The sequence below is a fragment of the Heptranchias perlo genome, chromosome 17 (genome assembly GCF_035084215.1).
Source record: "Heptranchias perlo isolate sHepPer1 chromosome 17, sHepPer1.hap1, whole genome shotgun sequence".
Lineage (NCBI taxonomy): Eukaryota > Metazoa > Chordata > Chondrichthyes > Hexanchiformes > Hexanchidae > Heptranchias > Heptranchias perlo.
The window spans coordinates 11,236,194-11,258,018 of NC_090341.1; the positions used below are offsets into that span (position 1 = coordinate 11,236,194).

The 21,825-nt window shown below is 43.5% G+C and overlaps 1 protein-coding gene across 1 annotated transcript in view; it reads right to left on the reverse strand.

The window, feature by feature from the left end:
* mst1rb (macrophage stimulating 1 receptor b) overlaps positions 1–21,825 on the reverse strand; it is a 120,426-nt gene that overhangs the window by 81,129 nt on the left and 17,472 nt on the right. The window lies entirely within an intron of this gene.

The following is a 21,825-nucleotide window of genomic DNA, read 5'->3' on the forward strand; positions in this document are numbered from 1 at the left end:
CAGTTCAGGACTTTTGATTTACCCTCTCAGGAATGCATCTGCTTTCTGGAAGTTCAGGAAGAGATGGAAGAAGCTTTCAACAACACCAACTTGCATTTATATGGCGCCTTTAATATAGTAAAACGTCCCAAGGTGCCTCACAGGAGCGATTTACAAACAAAATTTGATACCGAGCCACATAAGGAGATGGAGCGGAGAAAATGGGGGATGCGCAAGAGGCCAACATTGGAGGAGCGCAGAGATATCGAAGGGTTGTAGAGCAGGAGGAGGTTACAGAGATAGGGAGGGGTGAGGCCATGGAGGGATTAGAAAACAAGGATGAGAATTTTTGAAATTTCAGAAGGAAATTACATCATAAGCAGGAAAGGAAGCTTCACCCTGAAACTTTTAAAGGCAGCTAGAGACATGCTAGATCAACACAGGCACAAGGCAGCTGGAGTTTATATCTTCATCATGTGGAGGTTTTGCACAGAATACAGTAAAGTATGAAATCACAATATAGAGCAACCAAGTCTCACTCAGCTTCCATTGAGACCCATCAACAATGGGTGAACACAGCATCTGCTCCAGTATAAACAATCTTTGCTGACAACATCCCAGAATTCAACACACATCATGATTCTTGTTTAAACCATCCTGCACCTACTTACTAGTATTAATCTATGCAACCCATTACAGCAATAAGCAGATTTAGATGTAGGCATGGTTGGGTGGATTAGGCTGAAAAAGAGAGTGTGCTTCAATTTTCCTAGAGGATCAGGGCATTACTGAATGCAGGTAAATGCATGTATATGGCACAGTGCATACAAGTCCATGCACACATTGCATACAGAGAACAGCAGAGCTCCACTTTGTGTGGATCATGTAACCTGGCAAGCAGATATGAAGCAAGTTTAACTAACCTATACTCACACTGAAGAAAACATAATGGAATCCAAAACAAACGCACAGTAACCCTCGCGTCCCAAGAATAAGGCAATTCAGCAGCAAAAACATACCAAATACAATCTTTTGTAATTAAACAATGTCGGAAATGAAAGGGAATTGCCTGTCTGGTAGAAAATCACAACAACCAGTTGGCTGGTAACAAAGGGAAAGTTGATCAGAGAACAGTACACCAGTATATGATCCAAAAGCGGTACTGTGACACTGGTTTCAGTTGGGGGGGTGGGGGCCGGTGTGGGGAGCGTGAATGGGAGCGAGGAAAAAGAAATGAGGGAGAGAAAGAGAATGGATGATAAAAAAAAATTGAAGGCAGAAGAGACCAAGAGAAAAATGAGAGCGAAAAAGAAAAGAGAGAGCGAGACTGAAGGAAAAAGAAAATAAGAGTCACAGATACAGTTGGACAGACAGACAAAGAGACGGGGGAAAAATTTCAGTTGCCTGCTGGCTAAAAAGGAGCTTTTCCTCTGCCAAAATAACAGGATAAATTTCCAACACATTTCTCAAGTCTCACTAAGATACCAAATATTTACTTATCTCCAAATCTCTTGTGCAAGTCTTGTGACCTAGAAAAAACAAACTGCTTATAGTTCCTCATGTCTATCACCATTACCCTTTGAAGAGGGCACTGCATCACCAGGATGCGGTCTTGATCTAATAGATGGCTCAACAGTGGTATCGTCACTGTTCCACGAGCAGAACACCAATCTGACGTCCGAGATGGGTAATGATGCATAGCAGGATTTTTTTTGGGAGATAAGAGAATATCAACAAAAAAAATACAGGTAATTCATATCCATCTACAATTTAAGTTACTTCGTTTAATGTATTTCAATATACTTTTTTTTAAAAAGGGCACACAAACACATAGGGCAGAATTTTGACTTTGAGCTGGGAAGGGAGCGGGGTAAGATTTGAGTGTGAAACCTGGAAGGTAAGTTGGTGGGGCACGATCAGGCCAATAAATTTTACTTCCGGGCTTTGCGCCCGGCAGCCAGCCTGATTGACAGGCTAGCTGGCTGTCGGGCAGGAAGGCCTGCGGCAGTAGGCCACTGCCAGCGTTCGGAGGGAGGTATCATAGGCCGGGGAGGAAATCAGATGGGCCGGGGCTTGGAGATTGAAGGTCGCTGGAGGTTGGGTGAAGAGCCAGAGGTATGTAGGGGTCTACCATGGTCGGGGGGGGGGGGGGGGGGAGGAAGGGGGGCGATCGTGGGGTTCCTGTCAGCCAGGTGAGCTTGTCAGGCCTGGATGAAGCACTCCTGCTCCTCCGGGCCCATAAGCAGTGCAATAAAGGCCCTCACCTCATGGATCCGGCCCCCCCACCTGCTTTCACCTGACATGAATTGGAAGCGATGGGAAACCCAAACAGGTACGGTTGAATTAATTTTAATGTTCCAATACTCAAAGCAATACCTCAAGCATTTCCAGGAGGTTCATTGCCCTTTTAAGTATCGGCCCACTGGCTTTAAGTGGGGGCGTGACTTCCTGGTGTCTGCTGTGCACACGCATAGAAACTTGCCTGAGTTAAATCCAGAAGTGGGCGAGTTGGAGCCGGGATGTGGTCCCGCTCCAAAAAGCTGTTATTTTAACCTCCCACCCACCCGTTCTTGGGGATTAAAATTTACCCCATAATAATACCTTAAATAAATGAAATAATCTTGCATGGTCTCGAGCATTTTGTAAAGAATAAATTGCTTTGCTTGGAAAAGTGCCAGGCAGTGTTTCAATAATCCAAAAGGGATATTAACAGGCTATACACAATGGAGACAACAACTGGATATCACAGAAGAGAGGGGGAGAAAAAACACATACACAAGCAGCGCAAAATATGAATGCACTTAACACGGGTCACCACAAGTGATGGACAGGAGTTCATGAGGCCCACATGGCTTCTGACTTCAACAGTGATGCTGTGGGGAAGTGCCCAGCAGATACTGAGCAGATAAACCCTTGGAACACAGCAGCTTGCATTTATATAGCGCCTTTAATGTAGTAAAACATCCCAAGGCGCTTCACAGGAGCGTAAGCAGATGAAAATTGACACCGAGTCAAAGAAGGAGATATTAGGACAGGTGACCAAAAAGCTTGGTCAAAAAGGCGGGTTTTCAGGTGGGTCTTAAAGGAGAGAGAGAGGTGGAGAAGCGGAGAGGTTGCGGGAGGGAATTCCTGAGCTTTGGGCTTAAACGGTTGAAGGCACGACCACACATTCTCTTACACCCCAAGTGGTCAAATTGGAACAACATTGGGAGTACGTTACTCATTAGCCCTTTCACTCATGGTTGGTGCATGGCCTGCGAAGAAAAACGAAAAAGGATCTTCTCCTTGGATTAACAAATAGAAAGTAAAGAGCTGTCTAAGTATATTCAAAGTATGCCCTCAAACTACCAACATGTTTCCATTGCCTTCTCCAAAGCTCCACAATGTCCCCAATTTTATCTTTGCCCCATTTGAAACTAGTACTGCATTTATTGCTATAATAATGGCACACTATTACCCGTGCGTACCAACCGTCCATGATTTACTTGGATAATTAGTAGTTTGGAGTCAGTGTCCACATTCACATGTGAAAATCAGCACTGCTCCCAGGCTCCTGCCTGATGCTGCTGCTGTTCTAGAGGATGAAATTCTGTGGCAGAAATTCTCGCAATAGTTTTACAAGATCAGCATACAACAGCAGCAGCATTAGGAAGGAACTGGGAGCAGTGGAGAGCAAAGTTCCAACCTGATTGGAGGGGAGGCAAGTGCCAGTGTGATCTGAAAGAAGGGGAAGGGGTAAAAAGGAAGCGGGGGTTGGGGGAGGGGGGGGGGGGGGGGAGTGCTGGTATGAAATGGAGGAGGGAAAAGACAGCTGGGTTTCCAACAAGAACCGAGAGGGGAAACAAGTGGCAACAAGAACTGGGAAGGAAGGAATAAGAGGTGAAGGTGAGTATCAGTATGAATTGGGGGTGGGGGCAAGAATGTCAATGTGAATTGAAGGGACAAGAGTGCCAGAAAATTGAGACGGTCAGAAGAATACCAACATGAACTGCAAGTTAGGCGTTAGCCATAGCTCATTGGGCAGCACTCGCGCCTCCAAGTCAGAAGGTTGTGGGTTTAAATCCCACTCCAGAGACTAGAGCACAAAATCTACGCTGATACACCAGTGCAGTACTGAGGGAGTGCTGCCCTGTCGGAGGTGCCATCTTTTCGGATGAGATGTTAAAATGAGGCCCCGTTTGCCCTCACAGGTGGATGGTGCAAGTCTTTCTTTCTTTTGCAAGTGGGTGTTTTCAGGGGAAAAGGTGGGTGAACTGGTGTGGGTTTGGGGAGCAGGGGTGGGGAGGAGAAGATAAGCATTGACACATTAAATGCAATGTTGAATCACTATGATGACATCATTGGATGCAGGTTAGACAATCACAGGCACACCAATACACTCACCACCTTCAAATGAGAAGTTCGCACACAAGCACACATTTTTGGACACTCCTTTGCATTCCACCAATTCCATTCGTCTTCATGCAACAAGAGAATGATTAACCCAGCATCTGAGATTGAGAGGTATTGACGGAGGGTGCTTTTGGAAAATTGTGCAGCAAACTGTTGCAGGATTCTATCCAGCCCAGATGAAGGAATAAAGGGCTCCTCCGCTAACAGCTAAGTGTTACACAAGATGAGTTTGGGACAGTGTTGCATTTCCCAGTCATTCCATAGAACAAAATCGCCCAGTCGGCAATCTCACTCACAGAGATCGCTAGGATCGATAGTGCAAAAATATTTGAGGTTAAAGCACATTGTTGGATGAAGCTTTATTCTGAATTTGGTGTTTCGCTGGCTCTGTGAATCATCTTGGGATGTTTTTCCTTCGTTAAAGGTTGTTGTTGTTGATCCAGAATTGTGTTCATTCTCCAGCATGGTATCCCCTCACTTCAGCAAGCCCAAATATTCACCTTTTTTCTCTTAACCTCCACCCACCTCTCTTCCAAAGCTCAAAAGAAATGTATTCCCTTTAACAAACATGTTCTTTCCAGAGAGTTGATTTAGTTCAGTTACTTCACTGGTCTATCAACAGCAGGTGTAGCAATTGGAAAACTATGTACTTTGTGTTGTGATGACTATCAATCCTCCCACATAACAGTACAGTACAATCCTCCCACATAACAGTGAGGTGAGAGTGACTGCCCTTGACATCAAGGCAGCATTTGACCGAGTGTGGCATCAAGGAATCCTAGTAAAATTGAAGTCAATGGGAATCAGGGGGAAAACTCTCCAGTGGCTGGAGTCATACCTAGCACAAAGGAAGATGGTAGTTGTTGTTGCAGGCCAATCATCTTAGCCCCAGGACATTGCTGCAGGAGTTCCTCAGGGCAGTGTCCTAGGCCCAACCATCTTCAGCTGCTTCATTAATGACCTTCCCTCCATCATAAGGTCAGAAATGGGGATGTTCGCTGATGATTGCACAGTGTTCAGTTTCATTCGCAACCCCTCAGATAATGAAGCAGTCTGTGCCCACATGCAGCAAGACCTGGACAACATCCAATCTTGGGCTGATAAGTGGCAAGTAACATTCGCACCAGACAAGTGCCAGGCAATGACCATCTCCAACAAGAGAGTGTCTAACCACCTCCCCTTGACATTCAACGGCATTACCATCACCGAATCCCCCACCATCAACATCCTGGGGGTCACCATTGACCAGAAACTTAACTGGACCAGCCATATAAATACTGTGGCTACAAGAGCAGGTCAGAGGCTGGGTATTCTGTGGCAAGTGACTCACTTTCTGACTCCCCAAAGCCTTTCCACCATCTACAAGGCACAAGACAGGAGTGTGATGGCATACTCTCCACTTGCTTGGATGAGTGCAGCTCCAACAACATTCAAGAAGCTCGACACCATCCAGGACAAAGCTGCCTGCTTGATTGGCACCCCATCCACCACCCTGAACATTTACTCCCTTCACCACCGGCGCACCGTGGCTGCAGTGTGGACCATCCACAGGATGGACTGCAACAACTCGCCAAGGCTTCTTCGACAGCACCTCCGAAACCCACGACCTCTACCACCTAGAAGGACAAGAGCAGCAGGTACATGGGAACATGCACGTTCTCCTCCAAGTCACACACCATCCCGACTTGGAAATATATCGCCGTTCCTTCATCGTCGCTGGGTCAAAATTCTGGAACTCCCTTCCTAACAGCACTGTGGGAGAACCTTCACCACATGGACTGCAGCAGTTCAAGGTGGCAGCTCACCACCACCTTCTCAAGGGCAATTAGGGATGGGCGATAAATGCTGCCCTTGCCAGCGAAGCCCACATCCCATGAACGAATAAAAAAAAAATTCCAGTTTGTTGAATTAATAGGAATCACCGCATCTGGCAAAAAGTTTCACAACATCTAAAATTCAGGAAAGGAAGTAGGAAAAAAGGGGAGAAAATTGGCAAAACAACATCTATTTTAGTTCTTGCATAAGTGTGAACATCTAGAAATCCTCAGCAGGATGTCTCACTATTTATGAGCCAAATTCAGGCCATTTGGGGAATAAAAAGGAAAAATACTGCAGATGCTGAAATTCTGAAACAAAAACACAGAAAATTGCTGGAAATGCACGGGAGCTTCTGTCAGCCTCTGCGGAGAGAGCAGACGGAATTGAGGTTTCGGGTGCAGGCCCTTCTGTGCATTTCCAGCATTTTCCGTTTGAGTTTAAGGTCACTTTGGGATTCTATCACCCTCGAGATCTTTGTGCCAGTTAACTTGAAGCAGGCCGGGTGAACAAGTGCCGACAGCACTCCTGATAACCTGACTGGATCCCAGCAAGATGCACATTTCACTGAGATCACTTGACTAATGTCAGCGGATCATATCCATTTGACCTTTTAGTGCAGCTGACAATGAATGGATTATACAGCAGTGGTGTCCAAGCTTTTATCCTTCAAGGGCTGCACATGGGCACATCACAGAGCCTCGGTGAACACTTCTGGCCAGTAATTCTGAGCTCACACTCCCAGCAGGAAACCTTTCCTGCAGCCATGTAAATCAGGAAATCAAAGGCACAGCACTTTTGCAGAAATGTACTCCAATTAAAAGTTAAAATCCACATTCGCATTAATTCTCACCTATCATAAGCTGCTGATACTAACAGATCTTGGCATTATGATTCATCCAATCCTGAGGCTACAGCCCTTACCAAACCAACAGACCCAGAAAATTCAAATAGGCAAACTAGCAAATAAGATATATTAGCAGAGGTAGGACCATTACCTGGCCTTAGAGGGCTGAATTGCCAGAGCTGGGCGACTCCCATTTAGAGGTGCTGAAAACGACCCTCCCTGTTAACATCAGCTGGTACTTTCCTGTTTATCATGACCTCATTGATGACACAGAGCTTTCTGCAGTATGACTTACTCCAGACACCTCCAATCAGATAGCCCAACCCTGTCTGTATAAGTGCTCTTCTTTACTTTAGTGACCGAACAGAAAGCACCTTCTACTGACAATAGAAAACATATGGCAAACATTCTCACTTCACAGACCTACCCCAATTCCAAAATGGACCTACACATGGCCACTTCCCATAGTCTGAAGGAGGGATGGCAAGAAACCACAGGCAGGCGGCATTTCTGAAATCTGGACAGTAATTTGGTTTTAAGTATACCAGAGAAAAATTCAGTATGTGAAAGTAGGTTTGAGAAATTCCCACCTTGCCCTGAAACCCAGACAGGGTGTTGGTTCACAAGAAAATCAGCAGTTCACCTGAAGTTCTGATTGCTATGCAACACAGATGGATAACGACATGTCTGGACTAAGCCAAGTAATTGTTTCCAATCAATTATGGGAAAAATAGGGGCCTAACAGGAGAGAACCCTACAGATGAGGCATTTTTTTTAAATCATGATTATAGAATCTAAAGTTAATATTAAAAATATTTATTTCAGCTTCCCCCTACAGCTCATTTGGGTATGACCATGAATAGCAGAACCGTGAACACCAGCGAGGTCTCTGGTTTGAATTCCAGTCTGCATCAGCTTGGAGGGGAAGGAGAAAATGGAACTCATGCTTACTATTGAGAGACCCAAGATGGAAGGGCACGTATTGAGATGCCCATCAAGGGCAAGATTGTTCTTGACTGTAGTACTTCTTCCCTCCCCCACTTGGACAAGGTGCCAGGGGCCAAACTATAAGGAGTTGATGTCTTCGGGGGCAGGGAGAAAAGATTGGTATTTATTTGAGTTGCCATAGCGAGAACTAGCAATTACCCTAGTTCATGTAAAAAAGAACTGATGGTTTCCTTAGGAGACCATGTCCTTTCTAATCTGAAACCTGTTTTTTTTAAACCATCTCTGCCAAATTAAGCATAGCCCAGAATCAATAATCCTCTTCAGCAATACTATGAATTGGATCTCAAGTCGGATTCCCATTACATCTCCTGTCAATCCAGAAGGTGGTACTTCATACGGGCTAATCTACTGATCAAGATTATTTACAACTTGATAATTTAGAGAAGCAAAGATAGATAGATATTATACAGTACAACCAGTAATTTACAATACAACTAAAATGGATCATTTCACAGTCCATTGATCGTCCAGCTCCTCGTGTACTGACACACTCTTATTGCCAGAACTGAAAACAAATGCTCTTATATTTTATGTTTCATTTCTTTGAAGTAAAAGCAATTATTTTGAAGATTGTTCTTAGCAGCCCGAATTGACAAGCTTACGGATGATCCACATCTGAAAGTAGTGAGTTGGCACTTGACAGCATTGTTGTTTTTCATTGGAAAAATGGACTATTGACACATCATAATAGTTGCAAAAGCACATCTCTGTTTGAAATCAAACAGTTAACAAGCTTCCTATAAACAAATCTCCAGGCACTAAACTGTTAGCTTTTGGTTGGATGGCAAATTTTGCACTGTTAAGGACAACTTGTTAACTTCAAAAAAAGTTAACTAATTCTGCTAATTGAGGATGAGTCTCAGTAAAGGAAGATGTAGTTGAGGTAACTGGATGGGCTAAAAATTGATAAAGAAGAGATACTAGAAAGGCTAGCTGTACTTAAAGTAGATAAGTCACCCGGTCCGAATGGGATGCATCCTAGGTTGCTGAGGGAAGTAAGGGTGGAAATTGCGAAGGTACATAATCTTCCAAACATCCTTAGATACGGGGATGTTGCCAGAGGACTGGAGAATTGCAAAAAAGTGTGTATGGATAAACCCAGCAACTATAGGCCAATCAGTTTAACCTCAGTGGTGGGGAAACTTTTAGAAATGATAATCCGGAACAGAATTAACAGTCACTTGGACAAGTGAGGATTGATTAGGGAAAGCCAGCACAGATTTGTTAAAAGCAAATCGTGTTTAACGAACTTGATAGAGTTTTTTGATGAGGTAACAGAGAGGGCAGATGAGGGCAATGCCATTGATGTGGTATATATGGACTTTCAAAAGGCGTTTGATAAAGTACCACATGGTAGGCTTGTCATCAAGATTGCGGCCCATGGAATAAAGGGGGCAGTAGCAACATGGATACAGAATTGGCTAAGTGACAGGAAACAGAGAGTAGTGGTGAACGGTTGTTTGTCGGACTGGGAGGGAGGTGTACCGTGGTGTCCCCCAGGGGTTGGTGCTGGGACTACTGCTTTTCTTGATATGCATTAATGACTTGGACTTGGGTGTACAAGGCACAATTTCAAAACATGCAGATGACACAAAACTTGGAAGGGTAGTAAACAGTGAGGAGGATAGTGATAGGCTTCAAGAGGATATAGACAGGCTAGTGCCCTGGGCGGACACGTGGCAGATGAAATTTAACGCAGAAAAAAGCAAAGTGGAAGTAGGAAGAACGAGGAGAGGCAATATAAACTAGAGGACTCAATTCTAAAAGGGGTACAGGAACAAAGAGATCTGGGGGTATATGTGCACAAATCATTGAAGGTGGCAGGGCAGGTTGAGAAAGCGGTTGAAAAGCATATGGGATCTTGGGCTTTATAAATAGAGGCATGGAGTACAAAAGTAAGGAAGTCATGATGAACCTTTATAAAACACTGGTTCGGCCAAAGCTGGAGTATTGTGTCCAATTCTTTACTTTAGGAAGGATGTGAAGACCTTAGAGAGGGTGCAGAAGAGATTTACTAGAATGATTCCAGGGATGAGGGACTTTAGTTACATGGATAGATTGGAGAAGCTGGGGTTGTTCTCCTTGGAACAGAGAAGGTTGCGAGGAGATTTGATAGAGGTATTCAAAATCATGAAGGTTCTAGACATAGTAGATAGAGAGAAACTGTTCCCATTGGCGGAAAGGTCATGAACCAGAGGGCATAGATTTAAGGTGATTGGCAAAAGAACCAAAAGGTGACATGAGGAAAAACTTTTTTTTTACACAGCGAGTGCTTAGGATCTGGAATGCACTACCTGAGGGGATTTTTTAATTCGTTCATAGGATGTGGGCATTGCTGGCAAGGCCGGCATTTATTGCCCATCCCTAATTGCCCTTGAGAAGGTGGTGTGAGCCGCCTTCTTGAACCGCTGCAGTCCGTGTGGTGACGGTTCTCCCACAGTGCTGTCAGGAAGGGAGTTCCAAGATTTTGACCCTGGGGAAGATTCAATCATGGCCTTCAAAAGGGAACTGGATACGTACTTAAAAGGAAAAAATTTGCAGGGCTATGGGGATAGTGCGGGGGAGTGGGACTATCTGGATTGCTCTTGCATAGATCCGACGCGGACTCGATGGCCCAAATGGCCTCCTTCCGTGCTGTAAGCTTTCTATGATTCTATGAAGTGTTTGCCCCTTTGATTACAAACAACCATCCTGCTAAATGTTTGGGGAATGGGGGGGAAATTGTTTTTTTAGTACATTAAACACTGAACTAGCAAATTTTCCCAGTTTGTGACCATGCCATTATTCTAACTTGGTAGCAAAAAAGTGGGCAGCTGCAAGAAGACAAGGGGCCAGAAACGGCGCTGAGCGACGAACGGACAACGCCCGTCGCTGGTAAGTAACTAACTCACCCACAAACTTTTTGCGGGCTTCAGGGCGCCAACTTGCTTTAATTGAGAGCTGCAAAAAGAGCAGCGGTGATTCCCGGGCTTCTCTGAACCGTGAGAAGAGGAAGGGATCACCCTGTCCCCTCTACCAGTCAGCTTGAAGCAAGCCACACTGAGAACCAGGCGCTGAAGCTCATTCACCAACTGCACAGACTAAGAACCAGGAAGTGCCAGATAAAATTAGTAAATGTACTATAAAATCATTTAGAGAAAGCAAAATAGAAGGTAAGATTAAAAGACTGAGAAAAAAAGAGACAGAAAGAAAAAGTAAAAAAAATTAAAATTTTACATTAAAAACTATTAAAATCGGGAGGAATGAGACTCCACATTTGAAAACTCTGACACCCGCCTCTCAGACTTTTTAAACAACTCTCTGACAGCTAAAAGGCTGCTTCCGGCTGAATCCGGTTTTCATTAATTATGCGCAAGAAAAAGGAAAAAATTAATAATTATGCACGTGATTTACATGGTGGCAGGACAGGCTCCTAGCGCCAGTTCAGAGTAGCCCGAACTTTTTCAGTGCGCTTCAGTGTTTGTACCGCGTTCCAGCAGCAAGTTCGTGATCCTCCGTGGATTTCAATGGAGAACCAACCAGCGAGCTGTCAATCCGCAGACCTTTCAGATCACCGGTGAATCAGGAAGAGCAAGTTTTGACCACACACGTGTGGTCACCAGAACTTGCTCTTCGATTTGCCTATTGATAGTGATAGGCTCATCGTTATTTTATGAGCAATTTCCGGCCCCTTAAGGTTTCAAGCCCAGGACCACCGGTAAATTGAATTTTTCAACTGGGTTGGGCTATGGTGATCCATTTATAATTGAAGTCCGTTTGAGAGACTTTTATTGCAAATCCTAAAGACCTAAAGTGGTGATGTGTGCCATGAAAGTTTAACCTGCCTACAGCTGCTTTTATACTGCTGGAGGCCTGCACTAGTGCTGCCGGCCTACCAAAGCATGGGGCTCAAGCAGCTACCTGCAAGCCAAATGTGAACTTCCCGGGACACACTAAGGCCAGTGCTGGGGAAAACCCACACATCGGCAACCCAGTGACACAACAGAAAAGCGCACTCTGAGATTCAGACTGAGAAACAAAATACAAGAGTGGCACAGTGGAGCAGCAGTGTTACAGAATGCTTCAGAGCACAGCCTCAATTCCCCACTCCACAAGTAAACTATCACCCTAGACCTGTTCTTACCCATGTCATAGCAGATAATTACCAGGGCAGTGACTGAAGCCAGGGACCAAACTCCAGCCAGTCCAGAGAGAAAAATCACGACCTCAGGAAAAAAAAAAGCACAACTATGCAGTCCATTCTACTTAGCAGAAGTTGTTGCACCCTTTGGAAATTTCAAGGTACCAGGAAAGTTATGATAATTTATTTATATGAACTTTTATATCTGTGAATTTTGTTTAATATTTTTGTTTAAACATCATCTACGGTCCTATGAAATGCTGATGATATGTTCTGGTGAGGGCAACTGGCTGAAAGACGTTAATGTGAAGTTAAATGATGGCTAAAGCAAATGATTGCATGTATGTAAATTTAGCTGTAATCACACAGAGGCCTAGCAATTCATCAAAGCCTTCTCTCCAACAAGACCATCAGCACGCACAGTGCAAACAAAGATAAATTTTCAAAGTACAAGTTATAATCAACAACTTGTGAACTGCCAACTGTGAAACCCACACTCTGTCCATATTGTCCTTTACCTCTCCAATAAGTCAATTGGAGGCCGATCCGGAAGAGAGAGATCTGGGGGGTCATCTTAACCGAACTTGCCAGGTGGGAAACCCAGGGTATCGGGTGGAACACCAGCTTTACACCCCGCCCAATATTACTCTCCAATAACTTCAACGGAGAGTAAAATCAGGTGAGGTGTAAAATCAACTTTGCACTCTATCCCTTCAGCTTCCCGACAGGCAGGTTAGCCTAAAATTGCTCTGCAGGTGGTCTCCACTTTCTGAGTTGGCTTTTCAGGGAGCAACAATACAGTATCGGCAATTCTGATTCTTCAAAATTGAAAAGAATAGAGCTGTAGGCCTGGGAATAGACATTCCCAGTGCATCATAGGTACTCATGTGATGATGCAAATACTTGGATCCACTGAACCGACTCAGCACATTCAACAACACACCAGTGGGATTGTTTTGTACTGGCAGCAGAAGGCAAGGCCCACCAAAATTGCGAATAAATACTATGCCATGTCCTGACAGATAGTCACCTTTAATCTCGAGGCCTGTCGACAGTGGGAGGCATGCCCGTCAGCAGTTGAAGGCACTCACTCACAGCACATAAAACAATTTTACATTCTGGCAATTGTGAGGAATATCATGGCGAGTCACCTTTGTCTGCTTGCTTTCCCAGTGCCAACACGCCCATCGCTAATCCACCACACAAATACGACCGCCTTCACCAGTAGTGAGGGGGTGCCAGTGATTGTGGTGACACTTTAATGCCCAACTGAGGCAGACAGAGCCATACATCCACGTGACAAACCTGAGAAAAACCATCATGACTAACAACCCTTCAAGTGAACTCTAATCTCTCACTTACCACATATCCCAACATTGCAACAAGTTTTTTTCTTATTAAATTCAGAACAAAATTTTAAATGAGAAACTTGCGTTAAACTGTTTCAAAAGATTTCTCAGGAAACTACTAAAAGTGAATCAAAGAGAGATTTTGTTCCTTTCCTTAATCTGTCACTGATCTAAATGTTAATTTTATTTTCTCATGTCCAAAAACTATAGTCTAGCAACAACACTGGCAAGAATCCAAAGTCTGGCTGTCAATCAAATGCACCCTCTAATTGCGTGAAGATCTGATAGCAACGGTTTCACCACAGAATGTGGGAATGTGGCTGATCGCCCTCATATCCAAATCCAGACCTGCAGTACATTTTTTTCTTCCGCAGCTCCAACCCCCCCCCACCCGCTCCTTCAACATCCAAACAGACTTCCAACAGCTTTCAATCGTCTGATGTACACAAACCTCATCTTCACAGATTAATTACACACAAACATCTTCACAAACGGTTTCTTAAAATGCATTCCATTGTTGGAATGAGGACAGCACTGTGTTAAAAGGTTAATAAATGTTTACTCAATGGTCTTATAACGAGGAAGAGCTGTTAACCTCAAACATTCTCTCATCCTTGGAGCCTTGTGAACGTCACCAGAATGTAGCTGTGGCCTCCTGCCCTAAAGCCCATATTTTTTCTAAAGCCAAAAAAGGGGAATGCATGCACAGCCTAGACATTTCAGCAATGTCTCAGTGTGTATGGGTGGAATGGTTCAAAATATTTTCAGTACTCAGGTTAACAAATGGTTGTTTAAATGTCAATTGACAACATGAAATGTTTCATTTCAGACACTGTTTGACTCTCATTAGTAAAAGCCAAGCTATCTGGATCATTCTTCCTTTACTGGAAATTATTGGAAAATAAATGCTTGTTTAGAAGTTTGAAGAATATATCATTTTTTGTGCCAGATGCTTGTTGATTATTAATGTTTATACACAGACGAAACTGATTGCTGCACTGTACAGGGTTTTGGGTCGCCAGGCAGAAGAGGGTTTAACTACCTTTTGTACTAATAGTTTGGATTTTACATCAAAACTACAGCACAGGAACAGGCCATTTGGCCCAACTGGTCTATGCTGGCATTTATGCTCCATATAAGCATCCTCCCTCCCTACTCCATCTAACCCCATCAGGATATTTAGGAGGAGAGCAGTCTAAATGCGCTACTCTCCCAAATTTACACTGGAAGTCGCACCGCCCGGTCACATTGCTGCTAGGCACGAGACAAGGGTGTGCTTGCTGGCATCATGACATCGGCAGGTGATGTGCCAACCACATCCGGGCGTTTTACCTTTATCCGGCCATTGGCTATGGGAGACCAAGGCTACTGGATCCGCATATAAGCAGCTGCAGAATGCTGTCATTTGGGGAAGACAGAAGAAGAAAAAAGAGAGAGAGACCTCTCAAGGTTCATTGTCTGTCCTTCTCTCTCCAGTTGAAATACGAGTCAGACTACCAAGCATCCTAAAGCCACTTTTATAGTTCACACACCAGGAGGTGACATCCATGAGCCAGCACCTGCCGTTTACACTACTATGCCCTGCTCCCTGAAACCGGTAGCAGACTCATAGGTCTTTCATGGGTTAACAAGTCTGCCACCGAGATAAGGGAGTATGATTCAGCAGCATAAAAGCCAAGAGCACGCTCAACTAAACTAAAACAGCTGAATAAAAAGCTGCTTAATTTTAAAACAGAAAATCCTAGAAAATGCATCAGCACCTGAATGGAGAAGGTAGATTTCTGTTTTGGATATGGACCCTTTACAAGTCATAGGAACATAGCAACAGGAGTCGGCCATTTAGCCCATCGAGCCTGTTCCGCCATTCAATAAGATCATGGCTGATCTGTGACCTAATTCCATATACCCACCTCAGCCCCATATCCCTTAATACCTTTGGTTAACAAAAATTGATCAATCTCAGATTTAAAATTAAAATTATGTCCTATGTTCCTACACAAGTCAAATATACTAACTACCACCATTAAGCTTCTGCAGGGGGTGGGGTGGGAGGATCTCCCGATCTTGCACCATAACTTCAGTGGAAGATCAGAGGAAACCCCGGCGAAATGGCATAAACAGCCATTTACACCATTTCTCCAATGTTTCCACTGAAATTATGGCAGAGATCAGGGCACCCTGGATGAAATTCTAACCCTGCTGGTACAAAACAAATGGATTTAATATGGCTGCGGGTTTTAAACCAATTAGAAGTTGCTTTGCTCGATCAGATAAACATATTCACATCCATTACCTGATGTTCTCCCCTCCCAACGTTCTTAGCTTTGGTCGGTAAAGGGGCTCACCTGTATTTTCAGTTCTGCCAAAGGATCTATACCTTAAACCAGAGGTTCCCCAACTGGGGTTATCAAGGGGGTGCTAGGAGGGCAGACTGGCCAAGAACAAGAGCCACCGCCAAAGAAAGTGCGTTATGGACAATCTCAGCTCAATGTGGGTGCTTGAATTCCCGCTTATTTCTAGAAGTAGACACTGGACCTATCAGAGCTGTTTCTGGTGCATTGTAACTGATCAGTGTAGCACCATCCACCACAGTGCTGAGATCGCCACCAATGGTACAAGGGAACATTAAAATAAGTCGGGGAGAGGAACTTAGTATATTTAATAGAAGTAAAGAAACTGGTAATGGAGAACTTAATGGACTTAAGATAAACAAATCTCCAGGACATGATGGTTTCCACCCCAGGGTATTAAAAGAAATAGATAGGGACATTGCAGGTGCATGTGTTATAATTTTCCAAAACTCTCTAGATTCGGGAATTGTGCCTTTGGATTGGAAAATTGCAAATGTTACTCCATTATATAAGAAGGGAGCGAGATTCCAGGTAACTATAAACCTGTCAGTTTAACATTAATTGTGGGGAAGTTACTGGAATCTATCATCAAGGACGGAATGACTGAGCACTTGGACAAGTATGAGCTGGTCAAAGAGAGGCAGCATGAATCTGTGAAAGGTAGGTCACGTCTGACTAATCTAATTGCATTTTTGTAATAGGTCACTAGCATGCTGGATAGGGGAGTGCCTTTGGATGTTGTCCATATAGACTTCCAGAAGGCATTTGATAAAAGTTCCGCACAAAAGATTATTAGCAAAAATGAGGGCGCACAGAATTGGAGATAACCTTGTGAGCGGGAAGTTACAAAAGGACATGGACAGACTAAGTGATTGGGCAGAACTATGGTAGATGGAGTTCAATGTGGGGAAGTGTGAGGTTATCCACTTTGGATCTGAGAAAGACAATTCAGAATTTTTTGAAAATGGTGAGACTAGGAACTGTGAAGGACCAAAGGGATTTAGGAGTCCATGTACACAAATCACAAGGAATACAGGGAATGTACTCTGATTGGTGGAATGTGACAAGGTCAAGGGCCTCAGCTTTTCACCATACATACCAATGACATGGGCAGGCTGGCTGGCAGAAAGAAAAAAAAGAAAAGTAGAAAAGAAGAGAAAAGACTTGCCTTTATATGGTGCTTTTCATGACCTCAGGACATCCCAAAGCGCTTTACAGTCAATGAAGTGTTTTAGAAGTGTAGTCAATGTTGTAATGTAGGAAATGCGGCAGCCAATTTGTGCACAGCAAGGTCCTCCAAACAGCAATTTGATTATGCCCAGATAATCTATTTTTAAGTGATGTTGGTTGAGGGATAAATATTGACCAGGACACCGGGGATGACTGCCCTGCTACTCTTCGAAATAGTGCCGTAGGATATTTTACATCCACCTAAGAGGGCAGACGGGTCCTCAGTTTAACGTTTCATCCGAAAGACGGCACTTCTAACAATGCAGCACTCCCTCAGTATTGCACTGGAGTGTCAGCCTAGATTTTGTGCTCAAATCTCTGGAATGGGACTTGAGGAATAGAGAGTTGCATAGCCAAGTTTGCAGATGACATTAAGTTAGAAGGAACAGTAAGTTGTGTAGATGGGAGCAGGATGTTACAAAGGGACATAGATGGATTAAATGAATGGGCAAACCCGGCAGATGGAGTTCAATATGGGGAAGTGTGAGGTCACCCACTTTGGATTCAACAAAGACAAATCAGAACATTTTCTAAATGGCGAGAGACTAGAAACTATGGAGGGGCAAAGGGATTTGGGTGTCCAGGTACACAAATCACTAAAAGCTAGTGCACGGGTACAAAAAGTAATCTAAAAGGCTAATGGAATGTTGGTCTTTATCTCAAGGGGGTTGGAATACAAAAGTGAGGGAGTGATGCTTCAGTTGTACACAACCTTGGTCAGACCCCATCTGGAGTATTGCGTTCAGCTTTGGGCACTGCACCTCAAGATATTTTGGCCTTGGAGGGGTGCAATGCAGATTCACCAGAATGAATCTTAAAAGGTTAAATTATGAGGACAGGTTGCATAAATTTGATTGTATTCCCTTGTGTTTAGAAGGTTGATGGGTAATCAAATCGAGATGTTTAAAATGATAAAGAGATTTGATGGGATAGATATAGAGAAACTATTTCCTCTGGCGGGGGAATTCAGAACAAGAGGGCATAATCTTAAAATTAGAACTAGGCCATTTAAGAGTGAAATCAGAAAGCACGTTTTCACGTAAAGGGTAGTGGAAATTCGGAACTTTCTCTCCCAAAAGGCTTTGGAAGCTGGGACAATTGAAATTTTGAAGACTGAGATCAATAGACTTTTGTTGGGCAAGGTAATCAAGGGATATGGAGCAAAGGCAGGTAAATGGAGTTGAGGTACAGATCAGCCATGATCTAACTGAATGGCGGAAGAGGCTCAAGGGGCTGAATGGCCTACTCCTATTCCTATGTTCCCATAATGCACCTCCTCTGGCTACGTGAGGCTGCTTCAGTTAAAGTAAAAGGCATTCCTGTGGCATCTCCCGACTGCTGCATGAAAGTAGAGATCGCTGAAGCGGTCGGCTATTTGAGGAGCACCATCCCAACATGATTGAAGGCAGGGTGAGCATTTTCAACTGCTCTCAATTTTTTCTCAGTTGTTGAAACCAATAGGAAACTCTGCCATCTTTTTGGGGACTACAAAGCACCGTTCCTTCGAAAAGGCGGAGGGGGTGGGTGTGAATGGAATATGAGCCTCCGAGGGCGGCGGGGGCTCAGCAGAAAAGTTTGGGAACCTCCGACTTAAACGTTACCCCATATTTCCTCTTTGGACCTAAAGTTTATTTCCAACATTATCTGTTTTCATTTCAGATTTGCATTTCTTTTTCTTTTTATCTGTGACAGTATTCCTGCCTTGTTTAAGGATTAGCAGGTTATTTATGGGAGAGGGATTGGGCAAAGACGCATGCAATTCACGCAAATAGTGCATGTAATAAATCTTCGATTGAATATCCTTCAGTTTGCAAACTAAGTAAACACGCCCTCACAAAACTGCTCATCAGGTGGCATTTATAAATACAAATTATTTTATGCGCCTTCCTTATTAGTATCTATGGCAGTTACTTTTGTCAATTATTTAATTACCTGTGGCTTCCCCTTCCACCACCTCATTAGTTAATGTACTGCTACTTACTCGGAAAAAATTCCCATCATTTGCCACACCCGAATGTTTCAACGGTTGTGTTATACCTGGATACATGCAGAGACTTGCAAACAGCATAACTGTAACACAGTTAGCCAGCCAATATCAGACCAGCCTGGAAACTATGAGGTTTAATGAATCTGCAAATGTTATCAGAATATAAGGGAGTATGAAATAAGAATGGGTCATTTCACCCATTTAGCCCCCTTCTTCAAAGAGATCAACATGATTTGCACCATCATGAATTCATCCCAACTTTAATCAGTCTTCTGAGCATACGACAGTTTTGTGGTTGTGGTACTGAACTAGAAGCCCAGTAGTGCTGGCATTTATTTGATTGGCCACCTCCTACCAAACTTGCTGGCCTGCCCTTCAGTTCACCCGATGGCCACCACGAGAAACAGGAGGTCCTTCCTCTGGTGCACTTGCTGCAGTCGGATTTCGATTGACTCCTCCTCGAAGGTGAGTGCTCTGCTGCTGCCAGAACTGCTCTCAGGACATTTTCTTCGGCTGTTGCTACAGTATCAGCAACTACAATTCCGAGAAAAAAAAATTCTTGCCCCTTTAAACTGCTGCAGCCCTTTAAGTTCTGCAACAGCGCATGAATTCCAGACCCTTATTCAATAAGCGCTGAAGCGGAGGCAGTAGCCTGCCTGGAATCCACCGATATTATTCAAATGTACTGATGAACTCAAAAATACAGCCAGATTCAGTGAGGTTCAAGCCAGGCACATGTGAACTGTGCACCACCCAACATACACTGGGGCAACCAGTCCATATGAAAATAGGCCCCATTGAAGAGTTAGCTTGTTGCTAACACTGGTTATAGAGAACAAAATTGGGCCAATTTATACCCTTAAGGTGTAAGAGCTCTACTTGCCAAAAAAAAAAACAGCCATGGACGACAAAAGAGGTAACAGACAACATAAAACTAAAAGAAAAAGCATACAAAAATGCAAAAAAAAGCATAGATCCTGGCAACTGGGAGTGATACAAAGAACAGCAAAGGGTGACGAAACAGACAGTAAGAGCTACAAGAAGGGAGTATGAAAAGAAACTGACAAGGGATATCAAAAGCAACACAAAAAATTACTGGAGTCTATAATGATCAGGGACAGCCAGCATGGATTTGTAAATTTGTTAAGGTCAAGCCTAACAAACTTGATTGAATTTTTTGAAGAGATGACTAAAGTACTGGACAGGGGAATGTCTATGGATGTTGTTTATATGGACTTCCAGAAGGCATTTGATAAAGTCCCTCATAAGAGACTGTTAGCTAAAGTTGAAGCTCATGGAATTGAGGATGAATTATTGACCTGGTTAGGAAATTGGCTGAGCAGCAGGAGGCAGTAGGGATAATGGGCAGGTACTCAAATGTGCAGGATGTGACTAGTGGTGTCCCACAGGGATCTGTGTTGGGGCCTCAACTATTCACTGTATTTATTAACAACTTAGCTGATGGGATAGAGAGTCACATATCCAAGTTTGCTGATGACACAAAGAAAGGCAGCATTGTAAGCATTGTAGATGGAAGCATAAAATTACAGAGATATTAATAGATTAAGTGAATGGGTAAAACTGTGGCAAATGGATTTCAATGTCGGCAAGTATGAGGTCATCCACTTCATACCTAAAAAGGATAGAGCAGAGTATTTTCTAAATGGCGAAAAGCTCGAAACAGTGGAGGTCCAAAGAGATTTAGGTGTCCATGTACATAGATCATTAAAATGTCATGGACAGGTACAGAAAATAATCAAAAATACTAATGGAATGCTGGCCTATATATCTAGAGGACTAGAATACAAGGGGGTAGAAGTTATGCCACAGCTATACAAAGCCTTGGTTAAACCACAACTGAAAAACTGTGTTCAATTCTGGGCACCGCACCTTAGGCCTTGGAGGGAGTGCAGCATAGATTTACTAGAATGATACTTCTGTTAATTGTATCCATGTAATTTATATCAATTAGTGTTAATTGTATTCAGGTGGTGCATATCAATTGGGAACTCTCTTGTATCCATTTATAAGAGAGCTGATCTAGGATGTGGTGTGGGTGTAATTTGGAGCTCTGTGAATAAAAGCTTGGAAGCAAATGAAGACTAGGCTCTAGTACCACTGTCCACCACCTAGTTATTCAATTTTAAAAACAACCTGGACTCCAAGGGTTAAATTACGAGGAGAGATTACACAAACTAGGTTGTATTCCCTAGAATTTAGAAGATTAAGGGGTGATTTGATCGAAGTTTTCAAGATATTAAGGGGAACCGATAGGGTAGATAGAGAGAAACTACTTCTGCTGGTTGGGAAGTCTAGGACTAGGGGACATAGCCTAAAAATTAGAGTCAGGACTTCCAGGAGTGAAGTTAGGAAACACTTCTACACGCAAAGGGTGGCAGAAGTTTGGAACGCTCTTCCGCAAACGGCAGTTGATGCTAGCTCAATTGTTAATTTTAAATCTCAGATTGATAGATATTTGTTAACCAAAGGTATTAAGGAATATCAGGCAAAGGCGGGTAGACGGAGTTAGGTCACAGATCAGCCATGATCTCACTGAATGGTGGAACAGGCTCGAAAGGCTAAATGGCCCACTCTTGCTCCTATGACATTGGAATGGTTGGCTCTAAGTTCAAAAGCAGAATAAATAGAAAATAAAATTTCCATGCCACAACAATGATGTCCCTCATTCTGACCAACACAAAATGTAACCCATCCTCCCTCTCTCCCCACCCTCTCCGCACCATTTT